The sequence below is a fragment of the Pectinophora gossypiella genome, chromosome 5, assembly GCF_024362695.1.
Source record: "Pectinophora gossypiella chromosome 5, ilPecGoss1.1, whole genome shotgun sequence".
Lineage (NCBI taxonomy): Eukaryota > Metazoa > Arthropoda > Insecta > Lepidoptera > Gelechiidae > Pectinophora > Pectinophora gossypiella.
Genome location: NC_065408.1, coordinates 12,643,073 through 12,657,598, shown reverse-complemented (window position 1 = coordinate 12,657,598; position 14,526 = coordinate 12,643,073).

Below are 14,526 nucleotides of genomic sequence, written 5' to 3'. Positions count from 1 at the left end.
ATGTAGGATTTTAACATAATCTTTTAGCTAACTAAAATATAATTGATACAAACTGAAATTTTAACATTAGGCTCCGCAGGACCTAAAAAAATATAAACATAATCTTTAATTTTCCCGAGAGAATGAGGATAAATCTAGAAGCTCAAATGTAGGAGGCAGAACTGTCGAGTGTTCCTAAACATTGACAGTACTGTCCATCTAAAATTCGCTATAAATTGCTATAAAATGTGGAACAACGTGGAGAGTAGTACAAAAAAGAAAAGCCATCAGTTGGTAAAATGCAGTTTTATTCAAAATAACTTTTTCTAAGTTTTCTTCTTTCCCATGTTTAGAGAACAAGTATCATAGGTAGATACACTATGATTTTGTATTTAAACGCTACGCAAAGGGTAAAAAATATAACCAAAACAATGGTGCTAATTCCTGTAAATACCATCTAATTTTAAGTTATATCTGTCATTTTCTTATCCGCCGAAAAGGAAAAGGACGGGTAATCGACAAGCATAAAATTTATGGAACACTCGTCAATTTTAAGCACAAATCTAAACCAACCGTCTAAAAATTTTACATCCGTCAATAACCCGACACAGTTAAGTAGACAGCACGTCAAACGGATTGCATACCAGCGACGTACCTTTTGATTCGCCCGGGTTATTCATTCATTTACTCATTTTTCCTAAAATTAAGAGCTGTGAATCATCCGTCCCTTTCCTTTTCGACGTATATGAAAATGACGGATATAACTTAAAATAAAATTAGGCGGTGTCTGCAGGAATCGGGGCCAATGTTTCCTTACTCAACTAGTATGGGGAACTGTCAACTGATGGAAGAAATAGGCAGTTTTTATCCTAACGAAAAATATTTATGAGTTTATGCTAAATAGGTACTACAATAAGCGTGTCGTGTTTCTCTCTTGGAGGAAATTGGCAGACGCAGCAATAAAGTGTATTATGATTCATGTCTCTCTTAGTAGATTAGATTAGTTATTTAGGTCGCATCGTGTTGTCGGCGCTTCGGAGACAATGGCTGCAATATTAAATACCTACTAACTAGCTACCCGCCTGCGACTTCGTTCACGAGGGTTTCATTTATTAATTTATGGATCACATTATCACATTTAGTTAGGACATAATTAAACAAAGTTTTTACTTTGTTTAATTATGTACTTATGTCAAAGCCAATTACAAGTGAACACAACATTCATCATAAAAAGATTTTATATATTTACATCAGACCATGTCCATCTTCTTCTATTATGTGGGTTGTGAGGTGGATTACCAACCTCATCAACCCTGGTGTCAGGGTTACAATTGAGCCGCTAAAAGCCCTGTCATGACTCATGTAACGACTACTAACTTACATCAGTAAGTAGTAACCGGGAGCAACGGCTTAACGCGCCTTCCGAAGCACGGATCGTCTTACTTTCGGACAATCAGGTGATCAGCCTGTAATGTCCTAACCCAACTAGGGATCACAAAGTGATTTTTGTGATATGTCCCCACCGGGATTCGAACCCGGGACCTCCGGATCGTAAGCCCAACGCTCAACTCTATTGTACTCTGTTGAATACTTAACATACCATAGCCGCAAGCAATCAAAAGACAATAATTTCTTCATCTCTACCTGCCTATGAAGACTACTAAACATTCCGACAAATGCAAGCGAAAGCACATAAAAGGAAAACATAAACCAGTTGGTAACAATACATCAGCATTGATATCATTAGACAAACCATAAGCATTAGGCACTTAGGCACCCTTGTTTACCAACACACTGAATTTTCCACGGAGATTTCCCGGCAGAAAGGGACAGACTACTGTATCGATAGCGCTCTCTCCCTCCAGCCCGCGATCGATACGACCTTGACAGTGGATGGCTTTAGTCCTAATACGAATGCCGGGGTTATTAGGGAGACGACAGAAAAATGGGCGTATAAATAGTTGCTTTCAAGTGTTTTTATTTACAGGAAGCTATCTCCAGATTTATTTTTGTAGGCTTATTTGCAATGGGGTAGTCAGAGGTACATCTATCGCCAGATTACGGGTTTTTCACCAACTCATCACACGAGACGCATCATACGCGTGTAATAATGTAGGCGTGTTGAGTTGACGAAATAATAACTGATGCAAATTTTGAGTTTCACCAACTTAACACGCGTGTGATGAGTCTCATGTGATGAGTAAGTAAAAAACCCAATTAAGTACTGCATGATAGATGGTGAGCCGTATTACCGTCTATAATAGACGAACCAACTGTGTTAGTGATGCAAATTTCTTTAGGGTACAGTTAACGCTAAGGAACTATGAAACAGAACTCGAAATGCTTTCACTAGACGGTCACCCATCCTCTTACTAACCACCCGAAAGTTACCTAATTTTATGTACTTAAGTGTTTCCAAACGCTTTCATTCATACTCTCTTGTTCAATTACTTAATAAGAATCTATCACTGAGTTACTACTCACTGATTAGTCCAGTATTTGTAAATAGGTTAAGTTACATGTAAAAGTGTTTTTTGTCTGTTGGCAAACCTAATAAAATAAATAAATAAATAAATAAATTATGCAAGATCCGCTAAACTGTCACTCTCCTTTTTCTTTTGTGGTGAGTTCAGTGACTAACCTGATGTCTGGGTTACTAAATAGCCGCTGCAGGGCAAAATTAGCTTTGGTATTTTTCAGTAACAAAGGTATTCCTATCTTCATCCGACCACAATAAACTAAAAGGTAAACATATTCAATAACATAAACAGAAAGCTCTTTGAGGCTTGGGCACTCAGTTCGTTTGTGATGAATGTACCCTGACCACCCTAATATAGTCACGAGCTTAATGTTATTCGTTCAATATCCACCTAGCATTATCCCGTTTTTTTCACAGGGTCCGCTTACCTAAGTTTTGACAGGTCCGTGTTTTTACAGAAACGACTGCCTGTCTGACCTTCCTACCAGCGAAGGCAAAACCAGCCCAATACAGGTTAGGTCACATACCTCCGCAAATGCATTTCTCGGGAATGTGGGTTTCCTCAAGATGTTGTCCTTCACTACTGAGCACGTGATAATCATTCGGAAAAATTTCGACATTCATTGGTTTAGGCCTGTGCTGGATTCGAACCTGCGACCTCAAAGTGAGAGGCAAGCGTTTTCCTAATCGACCCACTACGGCTCTTTGTTACGCGTTCAATGCCAGATTTAATTGAAATTAAAACGAAAGTACTCGTAAACCAGGAATGTCAATAAATCAATACTGGGACGCCGGGTTACTACGCGTCGGACGAAAATAGCCCTCGGTGCAGCCTCAGTGCATTCGGTGCAAACGACCTTCGAGTCTCCGGTCCCACAGTACATTCAGACCAGTAGGACATCTCCATAAACCCCACACAGGAAGCGACATGACCTACGCAGTAATAACTTTCGGCCAACTAGGGATGCTGTAAGGTAATTATTTTGCCGTCGCGTATGTGTTTGTGACGTGGGTATATTACGCGCAAACATTGAAATAGCGTTCGATACCTTCCTATGGACATAGTTTACTAGTAAACTACTCATGTGATAGCATTACGCTAGTTTGTTCCACGAAACGAGATGGAACACCTGAAATATGCTACGAGTAGTAGTTACGCAATGTTTACTGCGTTTAGCTATTCTGGATGAGAATGTGAACTTTCGAGTGAGTTTTATGTTATTGTTTGTTAGTATTCATGAATATGTGTACGTATGTTTTACAATTTAATAACATAAGCTTACTACTATAACTCAATTGGGGTAGTCAAGAGGAACATTCATCGCAAGATGAACTAAGTAAGTACTAGTGATGTGCCGGATCGTTAAAAATGTATATCCGCGGATACGGATACGGATACGAATAAGGATCTTTATTTTCTTAAAAAAAAAGATTAAAGTTATAGTTATTTCATTGTTATAACAGTAATATTTTATCTTGCTTTCATTATAAAGATCTATCTATCTAAATGTTTGCAATATAAAGGTGCCAAATATTTAATTTTAAGAAATAAAAACAATCAGAATGGAATTTTATAGGTTTTTATTTAATAAATCTACTTAATCACCTGAAAAAGATCCGCGTGATAAGTAACGGACACGGATACGGATATTCGGAACATCATTAGTAAGTACCCACATCTCACCGAGCTTTCTGTTAGACCAACGTGATAGGTCGTGGGCCGTATCGCCATCTATAATGCTCGAGCCAATTGTCTTAGTGAAATTCATTGGTGCAAGTCTGGGTTCGAACCGACGCTCCCCGTTGGAGAAGCAAGTTGGTGTACCACAGGACCACAGTGACTATTTATAATTTAAAACGTTTCGCTAAATGTCAAACTATGACGAATTGGCTAAATCATGACCCTAGCCATTTTCTTCGTTAAACGGAGTCTTCGTTAAGTGGTCGATTATCCACCATTTTGCACCGGGTATGCCCTTGAACTTCGATGTGGAAGTCGATGGAGCCGATATTATGTTCTTGGCTGATCAATACATCGCTTTGTAGTTTATGTTTATGAATCTGCTTGTGAATTACTTTATACAGTTACGATGTCAATAACACACTTTATGTGTCTTATTTACTGGGCTCGATGGAATGTCTATTTTCTACGTTAACAATTAGAGAGGGATTGAATAAGTGCACACATCTCGTGCTTACATTGTGTTACGGGTTCGAATCTCGGCTCGTGCTCTAAACCAATGAATTCGAAATTCAAACACATAATAACGGGTTCTTACCGCGTTTAAATCACTACTACTACTACTATTATCCCTGATTTAAACGCGGTAAGAACCCGTTATTACGTGTTTTAATTATAATAATACATACATACATACATAAACTCACGCCTATTTCCCACCGGGGTAAGCAGAGACTATAGAATACCATTTGCTTCGATCCTGACACACTTCTCTTGCTTCCTCCACATTCATCAATCGCTTCATACACGCACGCCTGATAATAACCTCGTAAACTTAAAACAGTTCGACTATATGAGTTTGAATTCATGTTTGGATTATAGATACCTATCACGTGGTTTCCAGGTTTTGTGGCCGGTTAATGGCAATAGCCTCGCCCCCCATTACATGGACTTAAACGTAGCTGGCGAGGAGTGCTGCAAAATTTAAAACGATATGCATAGCAGTTATGTCAGACTAGCTTTTGCCCGCGACTTCGTCCACGTGGCGTGTTATAAAAGAGAACTATTTTTCATACAAAAGGATTTTCCCGCTAATTCCCGTTCCCGTGGGAATTTCGGGAATTCCTTTCTTAGTGCACCTCTACGGTACCCAAGCTACGTCCCATCCAAATTTCAAGTGCCTACGTTTATCCGTTTAGGCTGTGCGTTGATATGTCAGTCAGTCAGTTTCTCCTTTTATAGATTTAGTACGTAAAGTACCACGGTTTTGAACTGTATGTCCATCAACTTGTTAAAGACTGTATATCGGTAGATACTCTTGATACTTAGGTAAGTATACATTTGTCCGGCCAAGTTGTTAATGTATTTTCTACTATTATTTTACTTTACATAATACAATCATGGTAGTAGGTACACAGATAATACAATTATGTAGTGTCTGTTTTGACAACAAGTAACCCAAGTTTTGCTAAGTACTTTTTTTTTCAGTGGAGCTTAACATATATGTAGTTACAATAAAATTTAAAATACATTGGACATTATGATTTTCTGAATTGGTGACTAGATTAGTGTGTAAATACATGAGCTCACGACTATATCCGAATGGGGTAGTCAGAGGTACAGCCATCGCAAAATAACTAAGTGCCCACACTTCACCAAGCCTTCTGTTAGACCAACGTGATAGGTGGTGCGCCGTATCGCCGTCTATAATGGTCCAACCAACTGTGTTAATGAAAATTGCACTTAAGATCTCAATCTAGTAGTGCATAAGTAACAAATTGGGAATCAGCGAGATTATGCCCATCACAACCATCTGTGATTGCTTAAATGATTGTGTGAGTAAAGATCTTTTTTTTATAAGATCAATTATTAACTCAATGGTGCAAGTCCGGTTCGAACCGGCTAATAATAATAATAATATGTTATCAATAATATTAATTTTATTTGATTTTATATATAATTTAATTTTAATTTATCTAATTTATCTAATCTAATCTGATGTACTTATACTTATAATTATGGATATTATGGATATTAATAGGTTAGTTTAGTGTATAAATACCAATTACAAAATTTTCACCTAATGCGAGTCGATATGGAAGGTCGAAGATAAAGCTAGTTCTCATCCGCGAATCCTGTACCGCTATTCAGGTTTCAATGGAGGAGCAGGGGGAGACAGTCGATAGAACCGAGCATGCGCGTTGCAGTCTACTAGAATTAAACCCAAAACACGCTATACTCATCAATCTTTGCATCTTCCACCTTACTGCCCTGGAGATAAGGGGATCTGTGACGACATAGGTATTTTTGTACGATAACACAACAAAAGCACTGAGAGTACTAGGTACTAGGCTGTGATATTAAAATTTTCTACGTCGCACCGTGTCTATCACCAACTTTTAACATGAATATTAAACTTCTTTTAAAGGGTTGTATTTGACGGAGTATAAAACTTGATGACATCAGTCGGCTAAAATCATAACATCATGCATGTATTTCCGAAGGGGTAGGCAGGAACTCCTCGCCAGTTATGCTTAGGTCCCGCGTAGGAGCCTATTGCCATTAACCGAGCACAAATACAATACAATACAAATATACTTCATTGCTTACAACATACAAAACAAGTTTCACACACACGGACGAAAGATACAGTACAATCTGGCGGCCTTATTGCTAGCAGCAATTTCTTCCAAGCAACCAGTGGCGAGACAACATTTATCACAATTTGGTGCGTGACGGTGCAACATCTTGTATAAATTAAATACTTACAAAAAGCAAACAACTACCTACCAACATAAAATACATAAAGTAGATATACATTAATTCATTCACACATACATATGAAATCCTCAATCCACATTGAATTCAAACTCACAAAGTCGAATTCAGTGGTACGATAAATCACGCGTTCTACAAACAGGGCTATCACAGATCAAATATCATGTCTATTCAATATTGTCAAGAAGAGTACCTACTATAAACTACGTATGAAGATTGCGATGTGAGTGAAAGAAACGAAAGTATTTTATAAGTATTCCATGGTTTACTAACCGAATAGGAAATAGGTGTTATGTTTTGTATGAGGATATTATCATTGCGTTACGTTATATTTTTATGACAACGACGTATATGATTAAATGCGTAAGGCTGAGGATAGGGCTTTGTGGCGCGCCTTGGGAGAGACCTATACAGGGTGTTAGTGACATCGTAACGAAAACTTTGAGGGATGATTCAGACCATGATTCTGAGTTAATATCAAGTGGAATTTTCCGTCGCAAAAGTATGGAACTGAAAATAATTAAAAAAAAAACACAAAAAAATCATGAATTTTCATTTTCATGACAGAATCATGGTCTGAATCATCCCCCTCAGTATACGTTACGGTGTCACTAACACCCATACCTACTTGTATGGGTATCTGTCTGTACTTACATGTATATCCAGCAGTGGACTGTGTAGTGGGCTAATGATAATGATGATATTGTTATAATAATGCATGTTGTTGCGGAGCTAAGTATATTTTATTGTAATATCTTTTAATTTGCGTCGTGTTTTCTCACCCTATGGTGAGGAAAATTGTATAACTTGCATACGTTTAGTTGGGCTACAGTCTGAACCTCAAAAAGTGTATTATTTCATAAGATTTGTGTCTGTAACCTGTTACGTGTGTTTATTAAATAAATAAATAAATAAAGCTGCTGTCACCTCTTATGTTGCTTTTTTTTTGACGTGACTTATTGTAGATTTGCCGCAGATGGCATTAACTACTTGGTCGGAGCTTTGAGAACGCGTCACATGTACCTACTACCATATAACACCTTAACTGCTTGTGACTTTGCAATGAATAAATTAACATGATAATTTGAGACCTTACTCATTCTATATGGTTACGTTCTCTATTGATTTAGCCATTTATTTTATTTATTTAGATAGGTATACCAACAGTACACATATTGTAAAGTTAGAAAATGCAAGTCTTAACTTAGTTTTTAAAAACAGAACAAAGTAAAAGTGAGTAGGAAAAGTTGCATTAATGCTACACCGACAAGAGCGTGGCTCAAAAATTGATGATGATGCAGTTAGTTTTTGTATATGTGCCCCAATTACAGGTACACACTGCATTTATAATTAAAACAACAAAACGTTATTAAAGCACATAATAACGGGTTCTTACCGCGTTTAAATGGGGATATGAGACTCCCGATATTTCGACACTGTTGCAAGTGCCATGATCACGGGATGACAATAACCGCGTAAACTTAAAACAATGTACAACAAAACGTATATATCTAGGTGTATATAATCGTCCAAGAAGAGCTTACATGGAACAGATTAAAGAAAAGGTTAACGTCGTGTCTTATAGGGTGTGCAAGAAATTGGCCTTTGATAGTCTGGAATGGAAAATGTTACACCGACAATATCGTGGCTCTTAAATTAATGATGATATTGATGATGTAATCATTGGTGTATATAATTATCTTGAAGGTTTGGATCTCTGTCTCCAAACTGACGTAAAATTCTTAAGTAAGCCGCAATTGTTTTCATGTGTTATCTGGCGGAGCTCCAAAACGACTACGTAGTACTTATACGAGGGTATGAAATGGAAAATTTAGTCTAGGTTTCCTAGACTTAAACGCCGCTATCTAGCCGTGGCCTAAATAACTAGGTACGTTCTTTAGCTATTGCCTTAAAAGCATATAAGTATTATAATGATTTTAAATGTCTGGGACAAAAAATATACTATTTGCGATGCCGATGTATGTATCTAAGGTCTGAAACTCACAACAGTCATCTACTTAATGACAATTAAGAAAACTGACAACTTCTTGGGTAAGTACGGTCACGAGTACTAATATGTATACACTTTGAAACCATGTCACATTAACTTTTTTCACAAATTATACCGTAAGTCTCGTTAAATGTCAAATATGATATTGCGACAGGGTTCTAAAGTGTGTACTTTTTTTTATATTGCTCATGACTGTACCTGCCTACTATAATAGGCTACTTGCCAACCTAGACAAACGAGATACTTTATACAAAAAGTCAACACGAAAGTTTTCTTTGGAGTTTGTATGGAAATACTGTCCTGAGACGTAATCAATAAAAGCGGTCAAACGTCTCGTAAGTATTGAAATTTGAAAAAAAAAGTAAAATGAGATTGATTATCTCCTATTCGAAAGAAAGAAAGAAAGAAACATTTATTATTTAGGACACCACAGACACGGATTACATATACCTATATACATTATAATGACATCACATCAGAAGTCAACGCACACACGAAATATTTTCTATACTTATAGAAACATGGAAAACGAACACAGAAACTTATACCTAAATTAAAATGTGACGTCATGTCGGCTTATTCCTAGATCAGCATTTTATAATTTATCTTTGACCCAGTCAAATACCCTATTTTCTTTTTAGTTACTAATTAATTAGGTACCTACCCAAAGTATTGTATTGACATAATCTGTGCGAGTTTTGTAAGCCTTAGGTGTTATTGTATGTCATTTTTAGAACTTCAATATTTACCTCGTTTAAAAACTTGATAAAAAGGCTATAAGTAGGTATCTAGTTACGTAGTACAACTCTACCTAGTAGTAGGTAGATTTAAGTATTATTATCTACTACAGAGCAAACAAATTTGTTGTAAATTATTGTTTTGTAATTGGATGTTCCAACAAAAAACGCAAAAGCTCGAATTATTCTTTTCCATCTCCTTAGGGGGTGACTTTTGGGATAAAAGCTATCCATTTCCTGTACCTAAGGGCCAATCCACTCTACAGTCTTTGTCGTCAGCTTTGTGCCTAAGGCTTACTTTCATAGCGCTGAAAGCCGGCGGCAGCCGCTCATAAAAAATAAAATTCGGATAGCTTCGGTGTGGATTACCCTTAAAACGTGTGACTTGCCACGTGATCTATAGAATTACCTACTTACCCAAAACTCATGTTACATTTTAGTTTAAACATTTCCCTAGCATTATTCCGTTTTTCACAGGGTCCACTTACCTAACCTGAAGATTTGAAGTCCGGTTTTTACAGGAGCGACTGCCTGTCTGACCTTCCAACCCGCGAAGGGAAAACCAGCCCAATACAGGTTAGGTCACATACCTCCGAAAATGCATTTCTCGGAAACGAGGTCTTTCTCACGATGTTTTCCATCACCGCTGACATACACACTTCATTACATTTTCTCAGTAAAGCTTTGACCACTTAGCAAACTGAGTGGGTAAGTACACAAAAAGCCACACTACTTTCACTAATCTCAAAATCCCTTAGTCAGTTTTAACAAGCCGGGATGTAAACAGCAACCGCATACATTTACGTTTTCCTTTATTCTCAGTCGAGCAGAAACGTGTCTTCTAACATGTAAACGAAAAACCATCTCAACTCAACATTTAGGTACTAACCTACCTACCTATTTACTATCTACTTAATTTAACCACATTTTAGCCACATTTGGACTCTGTCGCACTGAACATTTGACATTTAGTGAGACTTACAGTTCAATTTGTCAAAAAAGTTAATGTGACATGGTACCAAAGTGTATATGGCAAACGGATGATAACTTACGAGGGCGCACAACATTTTAACAACTTACCTTCACATATAAAAAATATCGAATCTTTAAGTAAATGATTTTAAACGTAAATTAGCTCAATATATTATAATTAAATATCAACCATAACTTGTTTTTGGAGGGATCGTGATGGGAATGTAATTTAATTTAATGTGAAATAAATTAAGTGTGGTGAGTTGTGAAGTTAACTGTGAATTTTCTGTACGAGCGAACATTAGTATTTATTTTATTGTAATCTGTTCTCATGTAAGTGACTTATTTCATGTCTTAATGAGAATAAAGAATCTTTGAACGTATACATATTAATGCTCGTGACCGTACTTGCTACGTCCTAAATAAACAATGATAGGTACTACGTCGCGAAAACTGTAGACACCGCAATCGAGTAGGTAAGACGCAGTTAGCCCATACAATTGCATAACCAGTATACACAAAGCTGAGGTGAATAAGATGCAATAGGATAGCATCGATCGATGCACGCGACCCACTTGCAGGTCATAACGCCCCCTTGCGCCCCCAGCCGCCGCCTCTTTCATTCAACTTAATGTGCCGTACGTAACTTAGTCACTCTCAACGTCCAACGCGTTGGGTAGGTCCACTATTTATTTATACACTGTTGAAAGTTTGACACGGCGTGTTAGCTGACTTGTTTATTGAGTCGTCTCAGTTTAATGGAAGATAAATAATTCATTGAATAAGTAATATTTGGCTTGTGCCCAGCGGCGGACTTGTGCCTACTTCGATCCGAAGGAGTACGGAGCATATTTCATTACTAGATACACTACTATGGAGCATAGAATAATATGTGTTCGGACAGTCTTGCCCAATGAGGGACTTTCACCAAAAACAATATCTTGTACAGCTTTACGTGATAATTACCTATTTTCTCATTACTCGGGTACATAATGATCCCAAAATACAATGTAATGGCAGAAGTATACTATATAAAAATAATTGTTGCTTGATATTTGGATCACATTTGACGTCAAAGATAAATTATGAAATTCTGATTACTTACTAAATAAAGACAGATTTTTATAGGGACCACAAAACGTTTTCTTTTTAAGTAAATTATTTATCAATTTTAATAAAGAAATATAATGTAATAATAAGTGCGACATTCGGTCACGTTTTTCTATGACGTCACAGTGTGTTTTTCGTAGATATTCCATAGTAATTTCGTGTTTTGACGCTTAGTAAAAAGTAACGGTCTTGACTAATTGGACACTACCCTATTGTATGCAGATACTGCGACAGTAGCACTGCGGCTGCTGGACTTCTTTCGTGGCGCGGATCATCATCATCAGCCCAATAACATCCCCACTGCTGGGGCACGGGCCTTCCCTATGGATGGATAGGGAGATCGGGCCTTAAACCACCACGCGGGCCCAGTGCGGATTGGTGGTTATTAACGACTGCTAATGCAGCCGGGACCAACGGCTTAACGTGCCTTCCGAAGCACGGAGGAGCTCGAGATGAAAACTTTTTTTTTTGTCGTCACCCATCCTATGACCGGCCTTTGCGAAAGTTGCTTAACTTCAACAATCGCAGATCGAGCGCGTTTACCGCTGCGCCACCGAGCTCCTCACGTGGCGCGGATACTTAGCTGGTATTGGAAAATCACTTACCCTAAACTAAGAAGTATGATGAGCTGGTCTACTGTAGGTTATTGTTTGTGGAACGATAGATAGGTATAGCTTACTGGAGATTTTCTGATGGGTTTTAGTAACCATTCATGTTTACTGGTTCATTCTTAGTGAAAATTTTGATATGTCAACATGTGTGACAAGCTTGACAACAACTTGTCAGACTTGATAGTAAGATACTCTTAACCTCCTCGTTACGGTGGTCAAGGTGATACCAAAAAGTATTACTTAGGAACTGCATCTTTGACACTCGCGCCTAAGCTCCCTAAAGAGGTAGGTAGAGCGACGAAGACTATTCAAGAAAGATACATTTCTTTATTATATATCTGAAACAACTTTCTCATCTCTCTCTCTTCTTTATAACGTTTTTCTTTTCTATTCCATTCTTCTTACATCTTCTTCTTTATAAACTAGGTATTTTTTTTTTATTTTTTTTTATTTATTATCATTATATCCTTAATCTAAATACATGGTTTGAATGATGCCGATGATGTAGTACTGTCATGGTTTCCTTTCTTCCATAGTAATGTATGTATATGTTAACGTATTTATATATTATTATAATCATTATTTATTGTCTTCTATGTATTGTTTTTAATATATTATAGTTTATCTAGTTATAAGTACTTATATTTTTCAACATTTTATTATTATTATTTTATTTATTTTTTTTTGCACTGTCTATCCCGCTACATTTTTCATTAAATTCATATCCTATACCTAAAGGTTGCCTGGAAGAGATTGCTACCTTAGCAATAAGGCCGCCTGTTGTACTACCAATTTAATTATAATACTCATGTATTTTTAATGTGATTCAAGTGCAATAAAGAGTTTTTGTATTGTATTGTATTGTAAACAATCTTTATGAACACTAATGTAAAAATATGTGGAAAAAAATACATATTATTTATTATTATTATTAATCTATCAGTCCCTACCTACAGTCCTACTTATAAGGTGTTTCCTACTTCGTCTGATTCGAATTCAATCTGGGTACATGAATGATGGATATTCGTGCCTTACCTTACGCACTACATCCTATATCGTATCGAGTTTTCTAGATTCCGTCATTCACGGAGTCACATCAGTCAGATGTAGTGCCACACCCTGGACACTTCATACAAAAAACCTCGTTTTACACAGACACTTACACATTGATGTTATCGGCGTACACGCGCATCAGTGTGCGTGACGTCTGACGCCCTTACTATTGAAGACTAAAGTAAGACCGACGGGGAGTAAGGTAAACCTAGCTCAGCCGCTGGTGGGGAGCGGAGAGTTAGAGTTAGGGTGCGTGGTATTATTCCTTATTCTACGGTAAGTAGTGCTTTGAACTTTGGAACTGTTAAAATAAAAAAAGGAAATCTTTTAATTATAAATAAAAATGTACTTACCCAAATACTTACACCGATTTTATATGTTGGGACCGTGTGAGGAAGACAGGAATCCATAGTAGATACGTAGGTACACCTGTATCTTGGGATCCTGGCCTCCCCATCGTTGTTGTTGAACATCTGTGATTTTTCTTTGCTCTCAGTCTCTATATTTCTATCGTGTAGGTTGTGAGGTGCGTTACTAACCTCATCAACTCTGGTGTCAGGGGTATTATAGAGCCGTCAAAGGCCCTGACATGATTCGTGTGACGACTAAGTACTTAAGTACATCAATAAGTAGAAATCCTAACCTAATAGCTTAACGTGCCTTCGGAAGCACGGATCATCCTACTTTTGGGGAGAACCGGGTGATCAGCCTGCAATTTCCCAACCCAGGTCTCAGAAAGTGATTTTTGTGATATGACCCCGCTGGGATTCGAACCCGGGACCTCCGGCACGGGAGCGTAACCACTGGACTACGTAGGCCGTTAGTTCTCGTGAGAAGTGTAGGTATGTTTTCATTTAAAAGTTCATTACATAATTAATCGAGCCGCTCTCAGCAAGTTTCCAGGGAATTTGTTTCATTCATGATTGAGTGGGTGTCGTAAATGTCATAGCTCAGAGGTTCCATTACGAGTACACACTACAGTTCATTCATAGTGTTGTGGGGTGTGTAAACCTAAACAGGTTACAAGGTTCTACTTGTACGAGTTACCAGGACGTAGTTCATTCTATCCGCAACTGTGGTAAAAGGGCAGTTTCAAACTAGTCAAATCAGTTACT